Source organism: Grammomys surdaster, unplaced genomic scaffold (genome assembly GCF_004785775.1).
Source record: "Grammomys surdaster isolate TR1022 unplaced genomic scaffold, NIH_TR_1.0 810, whole genome shotgun sequence".
NCBI classification, from domain to species: domain Eukaryota; kingdom Metazoa; phylum Chordata; class Mammalia; order Rodentia; family Muridae; genus Grammomys; species Grammomys surdaster.
In genome coordinates, this window is record NW_021605229.1 from 1,176,925 (window position 1) to 1,190,971 (window position 14,047).

Below are 14,047 nucleotides of genomic sequence, written 5' to 3' on the forward strand. Positions count from 1 at the left end.
TTGTGGTTTCTGAGTTCCTCATGGCGGGAAAGGCATGGTGACTGGTGCGTTTCAGTACAAGCTGGTAAGAATGCCAGGCAGAGCTCTTCATGTGACAGAAGGCAGGAGAGAGTATACGCTGGAACCAGGGGTGGCTTTAACCTTCAAAACTTCATCCCTGCTGGCCTATTCCTAGTAGCCAGACCCTGTGTCATAAAGTCTTCCCAACAGAAATTTCACCGCCTACTGGGGGAGAAACATTTAAAACATGAGCCTATAATCACAACTCAGAGCCAACTCAGAATGGCTGGTGATGGTGTGTGTGTGTGTGTACTTGGACATACATCTCTGTGTATACATACTAGTTTGCATGTGGGAATCATAGTCCTTGCTTGTCTTTGTGGTGGGTCTGTCACAAGTAATCTCAAAGAAGCTATAAGAGGCTATAAATTCCTGAAGTTTCTCCAGGGAACAGAGCAATCATCCACCTCACGCCTGTGTGGTTGCTTGTGACCACAACATCATAGCAGTGACCTTCTCCTTTGGTCCCTTCTGTAGATGGTAATTTTATGTAGTGGCTTCATTCTCAATTGTTTCTTTAAATTGCTCTGATGAGTTATCTCATTTCTTGATACAAAAAATCTCTACCTTATTCTCCCTCTTAGTAACTTTGTTTACTATGAGAAACCAAATTAAAATGATTTGCAACATTTTTACATAAAGACTAGAGACAGTGTTTTTTTTTTTTTTTAAATCACCTTGGTCCGAGGATAATTTTTTTCCAGCCCAGATTTTACCTTCTTTCAGCCAAATTCCCTTAGAAGCTAACACACCTGAGATTTTCTGTCTAATATGTGGAAATGCCACTTTCCTGTCGAAGACTAAAATTTTGTTATGCGCATTTTGTTGGTTGTGCTGCCATGGGGAGGAAGTGTCCCAAACAGAGACAAAGGTCCCTCTGTGAACATCATGAGTCTGGCAGTGCGGTGAGCACACTCTGTTGTGTGGCCCTGGCTTCTTGCCCTGTCTGGGACTCAGGCAGCTTCCCGCTGAGGCTGGTTCTGTATGCTCTGTTCTTAGAGGCTACGTGTGGAAAATGCATGGCATTCCTCATCTAGGTAGGAGAATGTCCTCATGGACACACGGTTCAGAGGGCGCTGAGGAAAATTCCTGTGTCTGAGTGATTGATGGAAGGCAGACTGGGAAGCAGGAGATAGATGCAGCGGTGATAGTAGTTTTGGATTTATTTCTGGTTGGATAATTAAGCATGGCTTGAACAGTGACTTGTATTTGACGGCTTTATAAAATGTCTCTTATGGAGGCTGCAAACGAGCATTTGTGTGGCCTGTTTTGATCTTTCACTTCAGGTTGGGAGGAGGTTTTGAATAGTATGTTCACTTTCAAGAAGATGTCCAAAGACCAATATTTCTGTGAACTAAAATGCTCATAATTTGGTTGTATATTGTCACCTAATATATTGAGATGAAGTTAAAGAAAGAGCACACTTAAATTATATTATAATTAGGAATAATCTATCTTTGTTCTCTTCTAGAGTACTACTAGATTGAGAACATTAAAAACCAAAACAGAATCTCAGTAGACAAAGCTTACATTACAAACATTGTCAGTACTTATGGAAAACTGTCAATTATAACTATTTTTTTTTAAATTTTATTTATTGTATGAGTGCTTTGCTGCATATACACCTGCGTGCCAGAAGAGGGCATCAGACTCCCTTATAGGTGGTTGTGAGCCACCAGGTGGGTGCTAGGAGTTGAACTCAGGAAGAGCAGCCAGTGCTCTTAACTGCTGAGCCAGTCTCTCACCAGACCTGTAATTTTTTTTTTTTTACATAAAATGCTGAGTTTATTCATGATATGGTTTTCAAATTACCTCATTTAAAAGTAACAGCTAACAACAACCATTTTAAAATACACTGATGATTTGAAAACAGGTACAACATGAAAATGAAGACTCCTAATTTTAAATAACTGCCTTACTATGAAATTTTCCTTTTAATATTTTTTAGTTCAATTCTGGGTGAACCAAGATGGCCTCTTTATGTTTCTTTCAACAATCCTCTTGCCCTGATCCTTTTCTGACTGTTTCTATCCTGTGTACAGCACCACAGTCTCAACCGAAGGAGCTTTGAAAGGACCCCCCTCTTGAGCCCATATTTGTTGTCTGATTTTTGTTGTCTCCTGGCGTACTTTCTCATAGCAATAGCCACAAAGGACATGTTTCTGCTTCAGATGACCACATTCAGGGCAAATGTCTATATTGTTCTTAATTTTAATAAGGTTTTGAGGGTCTCTTCTCCTACATCGGTTAACTTCGATGGTGCGTCTGTTTTTGGGAGCTGCCATCCAAAAGATACTATCTAAAAAGCTGGAATTCTCGTTATTTTCACTGGTATCATGTGCTAGCTCTGTGAGGATGGATGGACTCTGGACTGCTAATGCTGGTGCCCACTGAGGACTGGCAAAGCCGCTCCAGGTCTGCTGCAGTTGCCGCTGTAGCAGTTCCCAGCACATCTGGAGTGGTCTGGGACGCACCCGCCATGGGAGTGACAGCAGCAGCAGCAAAGGAGCCATGTTCTTCAGAAGACAGACCTGTAATTTTAAATTTTGTTATCTGACCAGTAATCGCCTACTTTGACTTGTTCAAGTGTGGGACTTTGCAAGCATGTCCGTGTGTGAAAGTTTTGCAAGAAGTATGTTGGCCTGTGGTCTAGCTTGCAGTGAATTGCTTTATGTGCCTTGCTTCATGTCTGTACCACTGAGGACAAGGACAGCGGGGTGTGCATGTGTCTCCTGTCTTTGCTGCTCATTTCCTTCACGGCCCATGCCTCTTTCTGACACAATGTCTTTCCATAATGGACACTTACCTTCCGTTCTTCTCTCACCTAAACCTTGAAGTCCTCTGATATTTCCAGAATAGCCCTTCTGCAATTCAATTTTCTATTTGCATTATGCATTTTATATGGAGGGTACATGTAGTGTTCATTTTGTTACTTTTGTTGATTTTATGTTACTTTCTATTTTTTTCTTATATAAAATGTATCAGTTTTTCAAGTTGACCCACGTTTGTTATTTTTCTATGAAATGGGTATGCTTCTTGTACATTGGGCATCTGTATTTTATTTCAGCAGTTCATTTTGTTATGCAATTTTTGGACAGGCCTTTCAGCTTTGGTGAGGATGGTTTTATTCTACGCGTTGATATCATAGAAGATATATTGTCTATTATTTCCAGTGTCATTATGATCTTTTACATCTCTATTTGAAGTTTAGAGTTAACTTTTCTATATGGAAAGTAACTTGTTGAGATTTGGTTGTTATCTCTTTATAACAGTTCGGCTGGGTATAAAAGAGCCTCCTGTTCTCTGGTGGGACATCTATAGACCTTGCTCCACTGATGCACAGCAGGGGATATCCCTGGTTATTACTTTGGGCACAGGAGGATAGCTTTTACAGGTAACTTAACCATTTTGTTCAGCCATTTTTTTTTATTCTTCGAAACTATTTCCCAGTATCTTATGGGTCTTTTTTTTTTTTTCGATGTCTACTGTGGGCTTCTCTCTCTCTCTTTCTCTCTTTCTCTCTCTCTCTCTCTCTCTCTCTCTCTCTCTCTCTCTCTCTCTCTTTTTTTCTTTTTGTTTTTTTGAGACAGGGTTTCTCTGTGTAGCCCTGGCTGTCCTGGAACTCACTCTGTAGACCAGGCTGGCCTAGAACTCAGAAATCCACCTGCCTCTGCCTCCCAAGTGCTGGAATTAAAGGCGTGCACCACCACTGCCTGGCTACTGTGGGCTTCTCAATATAAAGATATTCAAAACAGAGTATCTTAAGCTTGTAACTGTAGTTTATTATTTCATTTGAGAGGCTGTTTCATGTTTTCATGTTCTTTGTTCTCTCTTTACTATACCTGTTAGATCTAGATTGTGAGAGCTCATCTTTTCCATTCTTTAAGTTTTGTGCTTGTTTGTTTGTTTTTTTGTTTTGTTTTGAGACAGGGTTTCTCTCTGTAGCCCTGGCTGTCCTGGACTCGCTCTGTAGACCTTGCTGGCCTTGAACTCACAGAGACCCCCTTGCCTCTGCCTCCTGAGTGCTGGGATTAGAGGGATGCACCACCACGACCAGCCACTCTCGACTCTATCTGATTTACCTGATTACTCTTCCTACTTTACTTGGTTGGGCCCTTCCCCAAACCCTGCCTCAGACATCTACTGAGTTTGAGCAGCCTCCCTCCCATCCTCTAGCCTTCAGTCTTCTTTCTGTAGTTAGGATGAACTGATGGAAGTCCCAGTGGATTTTGTTATTTTAAGTCTTTATATGTGCAGAAGAATGACGTATGTGTTGGATGTTTATGCGTGAATTCAGGCATGTGCACATGTGAGGTCAGAAGACAATGTCATGTACTGATCTTCCCGCCTGCCTTGTTTGAGACAGAGTCTCTTGCTATTTGTTAACGGTTGCAGACATCAGGCTAGCTGTTCCGTGATCTCCTTGTCTCCATCTTCCATCTTACCACAGGAGTGCTGACATTGCAAACATGCTACCATGTTCAGTTCCATGTAAGTTCTGGGGATTTGAACTCAGCTCCTCATGTTTACACAACAGGCACCTTACCCACTGAGCCATCTCCCCCTGGGCCATTGTTACTGAGCCTGGAGCCATATAAGAACGGTAGAGAAGGGATACAGAAGGACAGAATCTCCCAAGTGTTCTTTAAAACTATCAGTTCAGGGCTGGAGAGATGGCTCAGAGGTTAAGAGCACTGACTGCTCTTCAGGAGGTCCTGAGTTCAATTCCCAGCACCCACATGGTGGCTCCCAACCATCTGTAATGGATCTGATGCCCCCTTCTGGTGTGTCTGAAGAGAGCAGTAGTGTGCTGCATACATAAGATAAATAAATCATTAAAAAACAAGCTATCTAGTTCAGGATTAGAGAAAATTAAACTCCAATCCGTCTAACGTACTACTAATTTATCTGATGGGTAGAACACAATCTGCATCACCTAATTGTGGAATTTGCCGTATTTGTAAAACTTGCGTTTTACTGAAATCTTTTACATTTCTGATGAACTTAACTGGAGATTTAGGTTAATGAAGGAAAACAACGAGGGCAAAGAAGAAGATAACAGTTAAAAAAAAAAAAGTGACACTGTGCGCTGAGACTGATGGGGAAACGGCTGCAGTCTAAGTACATTTTAGAAAATCTTTGGTGGTTTTGAAAAATAAGAGCTGTCTACCTCATGGCTTGTTTTTTCTACTATTAGTTATTGTCCTGGTTATTTTAATTTTTTCTATCAATTTGACACAGCTTAGAGTCATTTGAGAAGGGAAAACCTCAACTTAAAAAATACCCCCACCAGACTTGTCTCCCCAAGTTGCTTGGGGTTGTGGTGTATTTTTTTTTTTTATCATAGCAATGCAAACCACAATTCAGAAATAAATTGAAGTGGGCCCTGCACCTTGCCTGGGCAACATAGAAGAGCTAGCACTGGTGGAGGCAAGCCAGCCCCAAGGGTAAGAGTGCAGGAAAGCTGGTTCATCCACTCATCTACCGTGTAGGGGTGATCCTGCCCCCACCCCGCCATCTGTGGTAGTTGGGAGAGCTGGCCTGGGGACGTGAGAGAAGGAGAGCTATTCCTGGCCCCTCACTGGCTGTAGCATCCAGGAGAGACGGCCCTGCACCTCTCCTGGGCAACACAGTGGAGCTGGCTCTGGTAGCAAAGGCATGGGTGAGCTAGCTATGATGATGGTCTATGAGCCAGAGAGCTGGCCCCGCCCCTCGGAGGCTTCAGCACTTGGGAGAGAGGACCCCATGCCTTGACTGGGCAGCACAGTGAAGCTGGCTCTGAAGGCTTGGGTGCTGGTGAGGGCGTGAGGCCAGAAGAGCTGGCCCTGACTTCTGCCAGTGATGGTATTGGGTGGCCTAGCTGTGGAACTTGCCCTGGTGGTGTGGGTGCAGTAGAGCTGGCAGACTGACCAACTCAGCTACTACTCGAACCCGGACCCAGACCCAGACATTTGAGTTGGCCTACCCCAATATCTACCCCGTCTATGAACTGCTGGAGCTTGTGAAAGGGGCAGTCCTACAGATCCAAAGCTGCAGGATCTCCATGACACAGGGCAATAACTGGGAGGAGTCCCAGTGAAGATCCAGTACTGACGGCATCACAGAAGCCAGAGATCTCGAGCCAGACTCATTTCAGTGAACATTTGCAAGGGAAGATGTGTGGACAAAGGAGTATCCCATGGGCTGCACTGAGACACACTACAGCTTCAATGATGAGAGGTTTTCTATGCTTTTTGTTTTGTTTTGCTTGTTTGTATGTTTTTTTTTAATTTTTTAATTTGGGGGGTTGCAAGGGTGAAAAGCAGATATGAGGGGTTGGGGAGATGAGTGGGACCAGGGTACATGACATGAAACTCACAAAGAATCAATAAAAAGTTCAGAAAAAAGGAGAGAGCTATACATTGGTACCAGGTTGCGGAGTATTGCTGTAGCAAACTTGACTACGGTTTGGGGAGGCTTATGGCGGTATTTGAACTTAGGGACGGAGAAATCCTTCAGTGCTCAGAGCTTAGCGGGCTGTTCTGTGAGAACTTGAGATATTAGAGTGTTTATTAGAGCAATGTGGACATTGGAGGTCTGACTTGGGAAGTTTCAGGGGAAAGTAAAGACTCTATCAGGGCCGTTCTGTATTCTGAAGTGAGAATCTGTGGTTCTGGTCAGTTGGGACTGAAGAATTGGCTATGGTTAACATAAGGCCAGCATCACTGAAGTAAAACCTTGGCTGGGAAATCGATGCTGGCCAAAACACAGAAGCTGCGGCCAGCAGCGGCCAAGGTTATGTCTTATGCTGCAGCCGAAGCTGGTGATGTGTCGGAGTCATTCAGGTGGTGCTGGCTTTGGAGGTGTGAAGTGGGCATGGCGAGCCCCTGAGGCTTGGTGCCATATGTCAGGGCTAGAGTCCCTGAAGAGAGTCCAGGAGAGGGATGTTGGTGAACGTGCAGCCCAGTCTCAGTGGAGACCCCCAACAGATTAGCAGTGCCACACAATGACCAGCAATCACACTGAGGATAGAAGCACATGTCAAGTGGAACCAGCTGGAAGCCAAAGGACAAGCCGTGAATGCTGCAGATGGCAGAGGTGGGGAGATGGAGCACTTTTTCGTGAGTAGGTCCCAGACTTCAAGAACTGAATGTCTTACAACATTGAATTTTGGTTTTTCTATGATCTGACTGTGACTTGTGTCCTGGTTCTTCCCTCTTGGAATAAGAAAACATTTAACTTATTGTTTTGATGTTACTTGAGAGACTTCAGACTTTGAAAGAGATTTTTTGGTGTTTTAAAGAGACTGAAGTTTTATTTTTTTTAATTTATTTTTTATTTTTTTTCTTTGTTTTTTTTTCGAGACAGGGTTTCTCTGTGCAGCCCTGGCTGTCCTGGAACTCACTCTGTAGACCAGGCTGGCCTTGAACTCAGAAATCCGCCTTCCTCTGCCTCCCAAGTGCTGGGATTAAAGGTGTGCGCCACCACTGCCCGGCTGAGACCAAAGTTTTAAACTGTTTGAATTTGTGAAATTTTTAAAATTTGGAATTATGGGGGGGGAGGGACCTTGTCTCTGCGACCACAATAGCCAGCAAGAAAGGAGTTGGGTTCAGCGTGACTCAGTAGCTGGTGTCGGTTTAAACTTCTAGAGTCTGACAGCGGGCAGTTCATTTTGGGCATATTTTAGTACAGCACAGTTTGGAGAAAAGTTTCCCGGTGTAACACAATGTCCAGTGCACAAGGAAGCATAATTATATCAAATTCTTCTCAGAGTACATGTTCCCTCTTCCATGAAGATGGGTTCTAGAGATAGATTAAATGTGTTGTCTGAAGGGCTGAGGGGAGGATTTGGTCATGCAGAGGTCATCTAGGCTGTAAGCCACCTCTGGTCCTGGTTACAGGAGCTTGGTATGGCCTGGTCCTACAGATAGTGCAAGGATCAACTAGGCTATTAGCCACCTCCATTCCCAGCCTTCCGGGTGAAACGCAGGTTATAAAGTTTTCCTTTGAAAGACTGGAGAGATGGCTCAGTGGTTAAGAGCCCTGACTGTTCTTCCAGAGGACCTGGGTTCAATTCCTAGCACCCACATGGCAGCTTGCAACTGTGTGTAACTCCAGCTTCAGGGGCTCTGACTCTCTTGCACAGATGCACATGCAGTCAAAACATCAATGTACATAAAATAAAAATAAATCTGGGCTAGAGAGATGGCTCAGCAGTTAAAAGCACTGACTTCCAGAGGTCAGAGTTCAATTCCCAGCAACCACATGGTGGCTCACAGCCATCTGTAGTGGGATCTGCTGCCCTCTTCTGGTGTAACTGAGACAGCAACAGTGTACTCACATTAAAAAAAAAATCGTAATAAATAAATAAATCTTTAAAGATAATTTTTCCTTTGAAAAGACAACTCTGTGTGTGTGTTTAATGTTCCTGGTCTCCCTAGTGCTGTGAGCCCAAGGACCTCTGTGCTCCCAACAGGAAATGTTTTATATTGTGATGTTAATATTAACATGAAATGTTGGGATTGACAAAGAAGGAAAGGTTATGGCTTAACAGTAATGTGTCTGTGTGTTAAGCTGACACAAGCCAGTGCCATCTGAGAAGAGGAATCTCAATGGAAAAAAATGGCTCCATAAGCTTGTCCTGCGGGCAAGCCTGTGGAGCATCTTCTTGATTAATGGCTGGTGTGGGAGGGGCCAGTCCACTGTGGGTGGTGCTATCCTTAGGCTGGTGGTCCTGGCTGCTATAAGCAAGTCATGGGGAGAAAGTTAGTAAGCAGTGTTTCTCCATCTCTTCTGCTTCTCCATGTTTCAGCCTTGACTTTTCTTTGTGATTTACTGCAACCTTTTGTTCACCAAGTTGCTTTTGGTCGTGGTGTTTTATCACATCAACAGAAGCCCTGACTAAGACATCTACCTAAAAGAAATATGAATTTTATTTTCCAGAAACAGTAGTTCACACACATTCCACAATACTTCGGCACACTCAGCCCTGAAACCTGCCTAAATCTCCATCACAGACAAACAAGTAAGCATACTTTGGAATACCCACACAGTAAAATACTATTTAGTAATGAAAAAGGATAGAAGATTGATATTTGCAACCAAGGGAAGACTATCAAGGTGATCAGCTTCTGTATATGAAGCTGTACAGTATAACATACATGTTGTCATGTCTGTCAAACTTGCATAAAATTCAGGCTCACTTGGTTGAGATGACGTAAGTGGTAGCTTGCAGATGGGAGGAAAGATTGGTCACAGGAGAGTGTGCTTGGGTGTGAGAGATGTGTTCACTTTTGACTGCAACCTTCTGGGAGTACACACCATCTGTGAAAATGTGCATTTAAGTATGCATTTGATTAGTTATATGCCACTGTCTTCATTATATGTCTCTGTCATGTCTTTGTATGTCATTGTTGGGGGTCTCCATTGCTGTGATAAAATACTATGACTGAATGACTGAAGCAACTTGGGGAGGAGAGGCTTTATTTGGCTTACACTTCTGTCACTAGAGGAAGTCAGGACAGGAACTCACATAGGGCAGGAACCTAGAGGCAGGAACTGATGCGGAGGCCATGGTCGGAGGCTGCTTACTGGCTTGCTCCTCATGGCTTGCTCAGCCTGCTCTCTTACAGAACTCAGAACCACCAACCCAGGGATGGTCCCACCCACAATAGGTTGGGCCCTCCCCCATCAATTACTAATTAAAACAGTGCCCTACAGGCTTGCCTACAACCCGATGTTACAGAGACACTTTTTATAGCTGAGATTCCTTCGCTCCTCTCAGATGACTTTAGCGTGTGTCAAGTTGACATAAAACCAGACAGCACAGTGACGTATGTATCAATACAACTGTGAATGTTTAATGTAAAGGGCGTAGAGAGTGGTGGGTGGAGGCAGGCACAGAGAGGAGCAGAGAGCAGCAGGAGGGGGAGCTAGGATGTGTGGGGTACAAGGAGCAGCTTTGGGATTCTCTGGGGGAGGTAGCAGCCAGGTCAAGCGTAAGTACCTGGGTACATGGCGCTCCCGATTCCTGTAGAGATTGCTGTGCTCATCAAAGGGTGGCACAGCCTCCTCAGGTCTCTCTCTTTCTCTCAAGGAGGGGAGGGAAAGACTTCACTACATGAAGTGCTATGCGTGATTTACATACAGATCTACGTGTACACAGCACACCTGTCACACATGCATGCACATACACAGTCACATACTCACATAGACATGGATTCATGTAAACACGCACACTTCACTCACATTAATACTCGTATTCCTGTTAGCAAACACACTTATATAAGTGCATATATACATATCTTCATGTGAACACGCACGCTAGTCATATTAATACATACACATGCATTAATTTCGCAGTACACACTTAAATATTCACCCATATAGCATACATGCACATATATGCATGCTCATTTACATAGTTACGTATTATATGCAGTACAATTGCATATCTAGAACTGTCTGAAGTGCTGTGGGTGATTTTGGGGCCCAGATGGAGCGGGCTACAAGGGAAGGGTCATATGTGTGTATATGCACACATTCATGTATGTAAACACACACATTTATGCACACACAGTACCCACTGGGCTTCTTTATCTCAATTAATATAAATCCAGAAGTGCATATACAATATACACACATGTATACTGATAGAATGTGCACACATACATATGTACACACATTTATATTTGTACACATATACAATATACATTAGCATAAAGGACATTCGTGGTCTTTAATGGCCATACTCCTATGCACAAAGATAAAATACATATTCTTATACACACATGATTTCTTCCTAGCCCATTTTGCCATCTCAGAGATGAACAACTGCTCACTAACAATGCATAAACAATGTGAGCCGAGAAGGGGGACATGAATCTATAACCCACATCTGAGGCCAGAACTCTTCGCCGTCATCCTTCCCTGGGTGCAGCCTGGGCTGCCTCCGCCTGCTACAGACCTTCTAGCTCACAAAGGGCCCTTGTGCCAGAGCCTCTAGTCTTCATCTCCTTCCTGTCTCTCTTTGGTCTCGGCAGAAGTCACCCAGTATGTGTCACATACCCTCCTCCCAACAGTGACTAGGCTTCTCTATTTCAGGTCTGTGCTCACAGCATGGCGGAGTGAAACTTTGTTGCTTATGCCTTTGTGCTGCGCTGGGTCCCTGCAGTGGATTCTCAGGAGCTTCTCAGACACAGTGTATTCTTACCCTCAGTTTAGTTTCACCATTGCATACTATCCTTCAATCCTCTTAGATTTAGGTGGTTAGAACTGGTGTTGGGAGGAGAGTGGCTTTGCCTAGCAGTGAGGGAAGGTGCTAATTCTCACACTGTGGCCATTGGTCATCTCTGGAAGCCCTTACTCAAGGACAGAGATGGAATGTTGTCCACATAAGCGGAAAATCCTTAGCTTGGATCAGTGAGGGGTGTTACTCACATTGATTACCCACGTCCACTTGGTCCAGACACCCCCTCCCTTGCCTTGCAGGCTCCTTGCTGACTCTCAGAGGCTCCCTGAGAGGTACCATCAGTACTGCCTATGGCAATGCCCTCAGCTGCCGAAGCCTTGGGCAGCAGCACCCAACTATTATCCTCTCTTCTGGCTTCTGTGCAGTGACTGTGGTGGAGGTGTGTGGAAGGTTCCTTCATGGCTTGCTCCCTGGAACAGGAAGGATTTCTGTCAAGGAGGAAATATATGGAAGGAGAGAGAAGAGGGGAGGAACACTGGGAGGTCCCTAAATCTACTGGAAACCCTGCAGGAGTCAGCTCCTGCCAGGAATCTACTCGGGCTTTAAAGGATACTAAGCCAAGTGAGGTGCAGAGTACACAGTCTCTGCCTGATGCTAATGCCAGAGATCCAGTGAGATGCCCAGAAGGCAAGAGTCACAGTAACAATCCCATGGGAGACTGAGATGGAGGAACCTGGAGCTGGGTCCCAGCAAACCTTGCTCTAAGTCAGGGTCTTACTCTAGTTCCCCGCTCTGACTTCTGGCCTCTAGTACTCGCTCACGGTAGCACCAAGTCTGCCAAGGGGTGCAGGCAGGCAGAGACAAGCTACAGAGAATGCTGGAGAATGTCCAGGAGAGAATGTTGGGGGACTAGGCTCTATGTAGGTGGCAAGTTCGAAGCTAATGGGGGATTTTTCAAATGAGATTGGGCATGTTCTGGATAGCATGGCTGTAGGAAAGGGCAATTTTCAAACGCACCTGTCCAGTAACTACTTCAGAGGCCTTGGGGACATACTGCTCCCACTTGCACACTTGAGCACATTCGTGGAAATCCATCTTCCTAGAGGCAAGGTGACAGATACACACCGTTACGGCACCATCCAGCTTTTTATGTGGGTTTTGAATCTGAATCTGAACTCAGGTTCTCATGCTTGGGTGGCACGCACTTTGCCCACTGAACAATCTCCCCAGTGGAAATTTGGGGTGTGTTGGGAGTTTAGAGAATGGGAAGACTCATAGTCAGACTTCCATACTCTGCTGGAAAAAAGGAATTGGCATGAAAGCCCCAGAAACAATCGTCTATAGACTGGAATCAGGAAGAAAGTAGTTAAGAGGGATAAAGAGACAACCCAAGCTGATGGGCTGAGAGCTGGGGGGAGGAGGGGAGCTTCAGCAAGGTAAGGAGAAAGTGCCAGTGTGAGCACTAGGAGCCAGAGATTGTGGTAGGAGCCACAATGACTGGCTTAGACCAAGGTTTGTCAGGGCACAGCTCCAGGTTCCTCCTGCGCAGTCTCCTAAATGACTGTTGCTGGTGAAGCTTGCCTTTTCTCCCCCCCCTCTCTGTGTCTGTCATTGGATCTTTGACATCAGCTCTCTGCACCCCACTTGGCTTATTATCCTTTGGGGCCCAAGAAGCTTACTGGCAGGAGCTGACTCCTGCAGGGTTCCCTCAGGCTTCCAAGAACACAGAAGTGCCTGACTATCTGCAGCTCTGGGTCCACTGCTGCTTCCTGGCTTTGACTCTGTACACATGAGTCTATGCTGATCAGCTAAGGGAAATGGTGAGGCTTTCTGTCTACTTCCCACAAAGACCTAAGCAAAAGAAACTGTCTCCCCAGGGCAATTGTAGATGTCTAGGGGAAAATGATGTGTGTGGTTGCTAGGGACTAGCTACTGTTTCCAAGGAATCCATGAATCACCTGTGCTGAGAAGAAAAACATTCACACTTCTGTGGGCCAGAATGAGGGTCTCCTTCTTGAATGGCAGATGGTATCTTCATGAAAGAAGAGCAATCTAGTTGTGTGACAAATGGTCCTTGGGGGATTCCATCTCTGGGTCTCACCTGATTTCTTTTCCTTCTAGTGACAGAACAGCACACCAGGCAAAGCACTGTCAGCCATGAGGTGGCTCAGGAGCCTCTGAGCAACAAACTGACTCTGGAAACTCAGGTCAGGTTTAGGGAGATGTACGTGATCATGGAGGCTCATCAGGATCCGGGTGCTGCATTTTCCATATGCTTCCCTTTCAACGATTGATTATAAAATGAATCTAAGCAGCATTTTCAAAGAATCATGTAATGAGCACTCGACCTGGTAAATGTGAAGCAATGCAAGCCATTCCCACCACGACACACACACACACACACACACACACACACACACAGACATAGACAGGGTCACACACAGATACCCACGGACACAGATAGAGACACACAGACACCCACAGATACCCACAGATACAGACACACACACACACACCCCGACACACACAGATACATAAACATACACACAGGCACACAGACACAGACACAGACACAGACACAGACATAGAGAGGGACACACACAGACACCCACAGACAGGGACACAGAGACACACACAGATACAGACTCAGAGACAAATACAGACACACATACAGACACACCCCAGACACCCCCCCCACAGAGACAGGCAGGCAGACACACACACACACATACAGACACCCCCCAGACACCCCCCCACAGAGACAGACAGGCAGACACACACAAACACACACACACACACACACACACACACACACAC

At 45.1% G+C, this 14,047-nt stretch overlaps 1 pseudogene; it reads right to left on the bottom strand.

Moving 5' to 3' along the window:
* Positions 1–1,827: 1,827 nt before the first annotated feature.
* LOC114634022 lies at positions 1,828–2,573 on the bottom strand (annotated as a pseudogene).
* Positions 2,574–14,047: the final 11,474 nt, after the last annotated feature.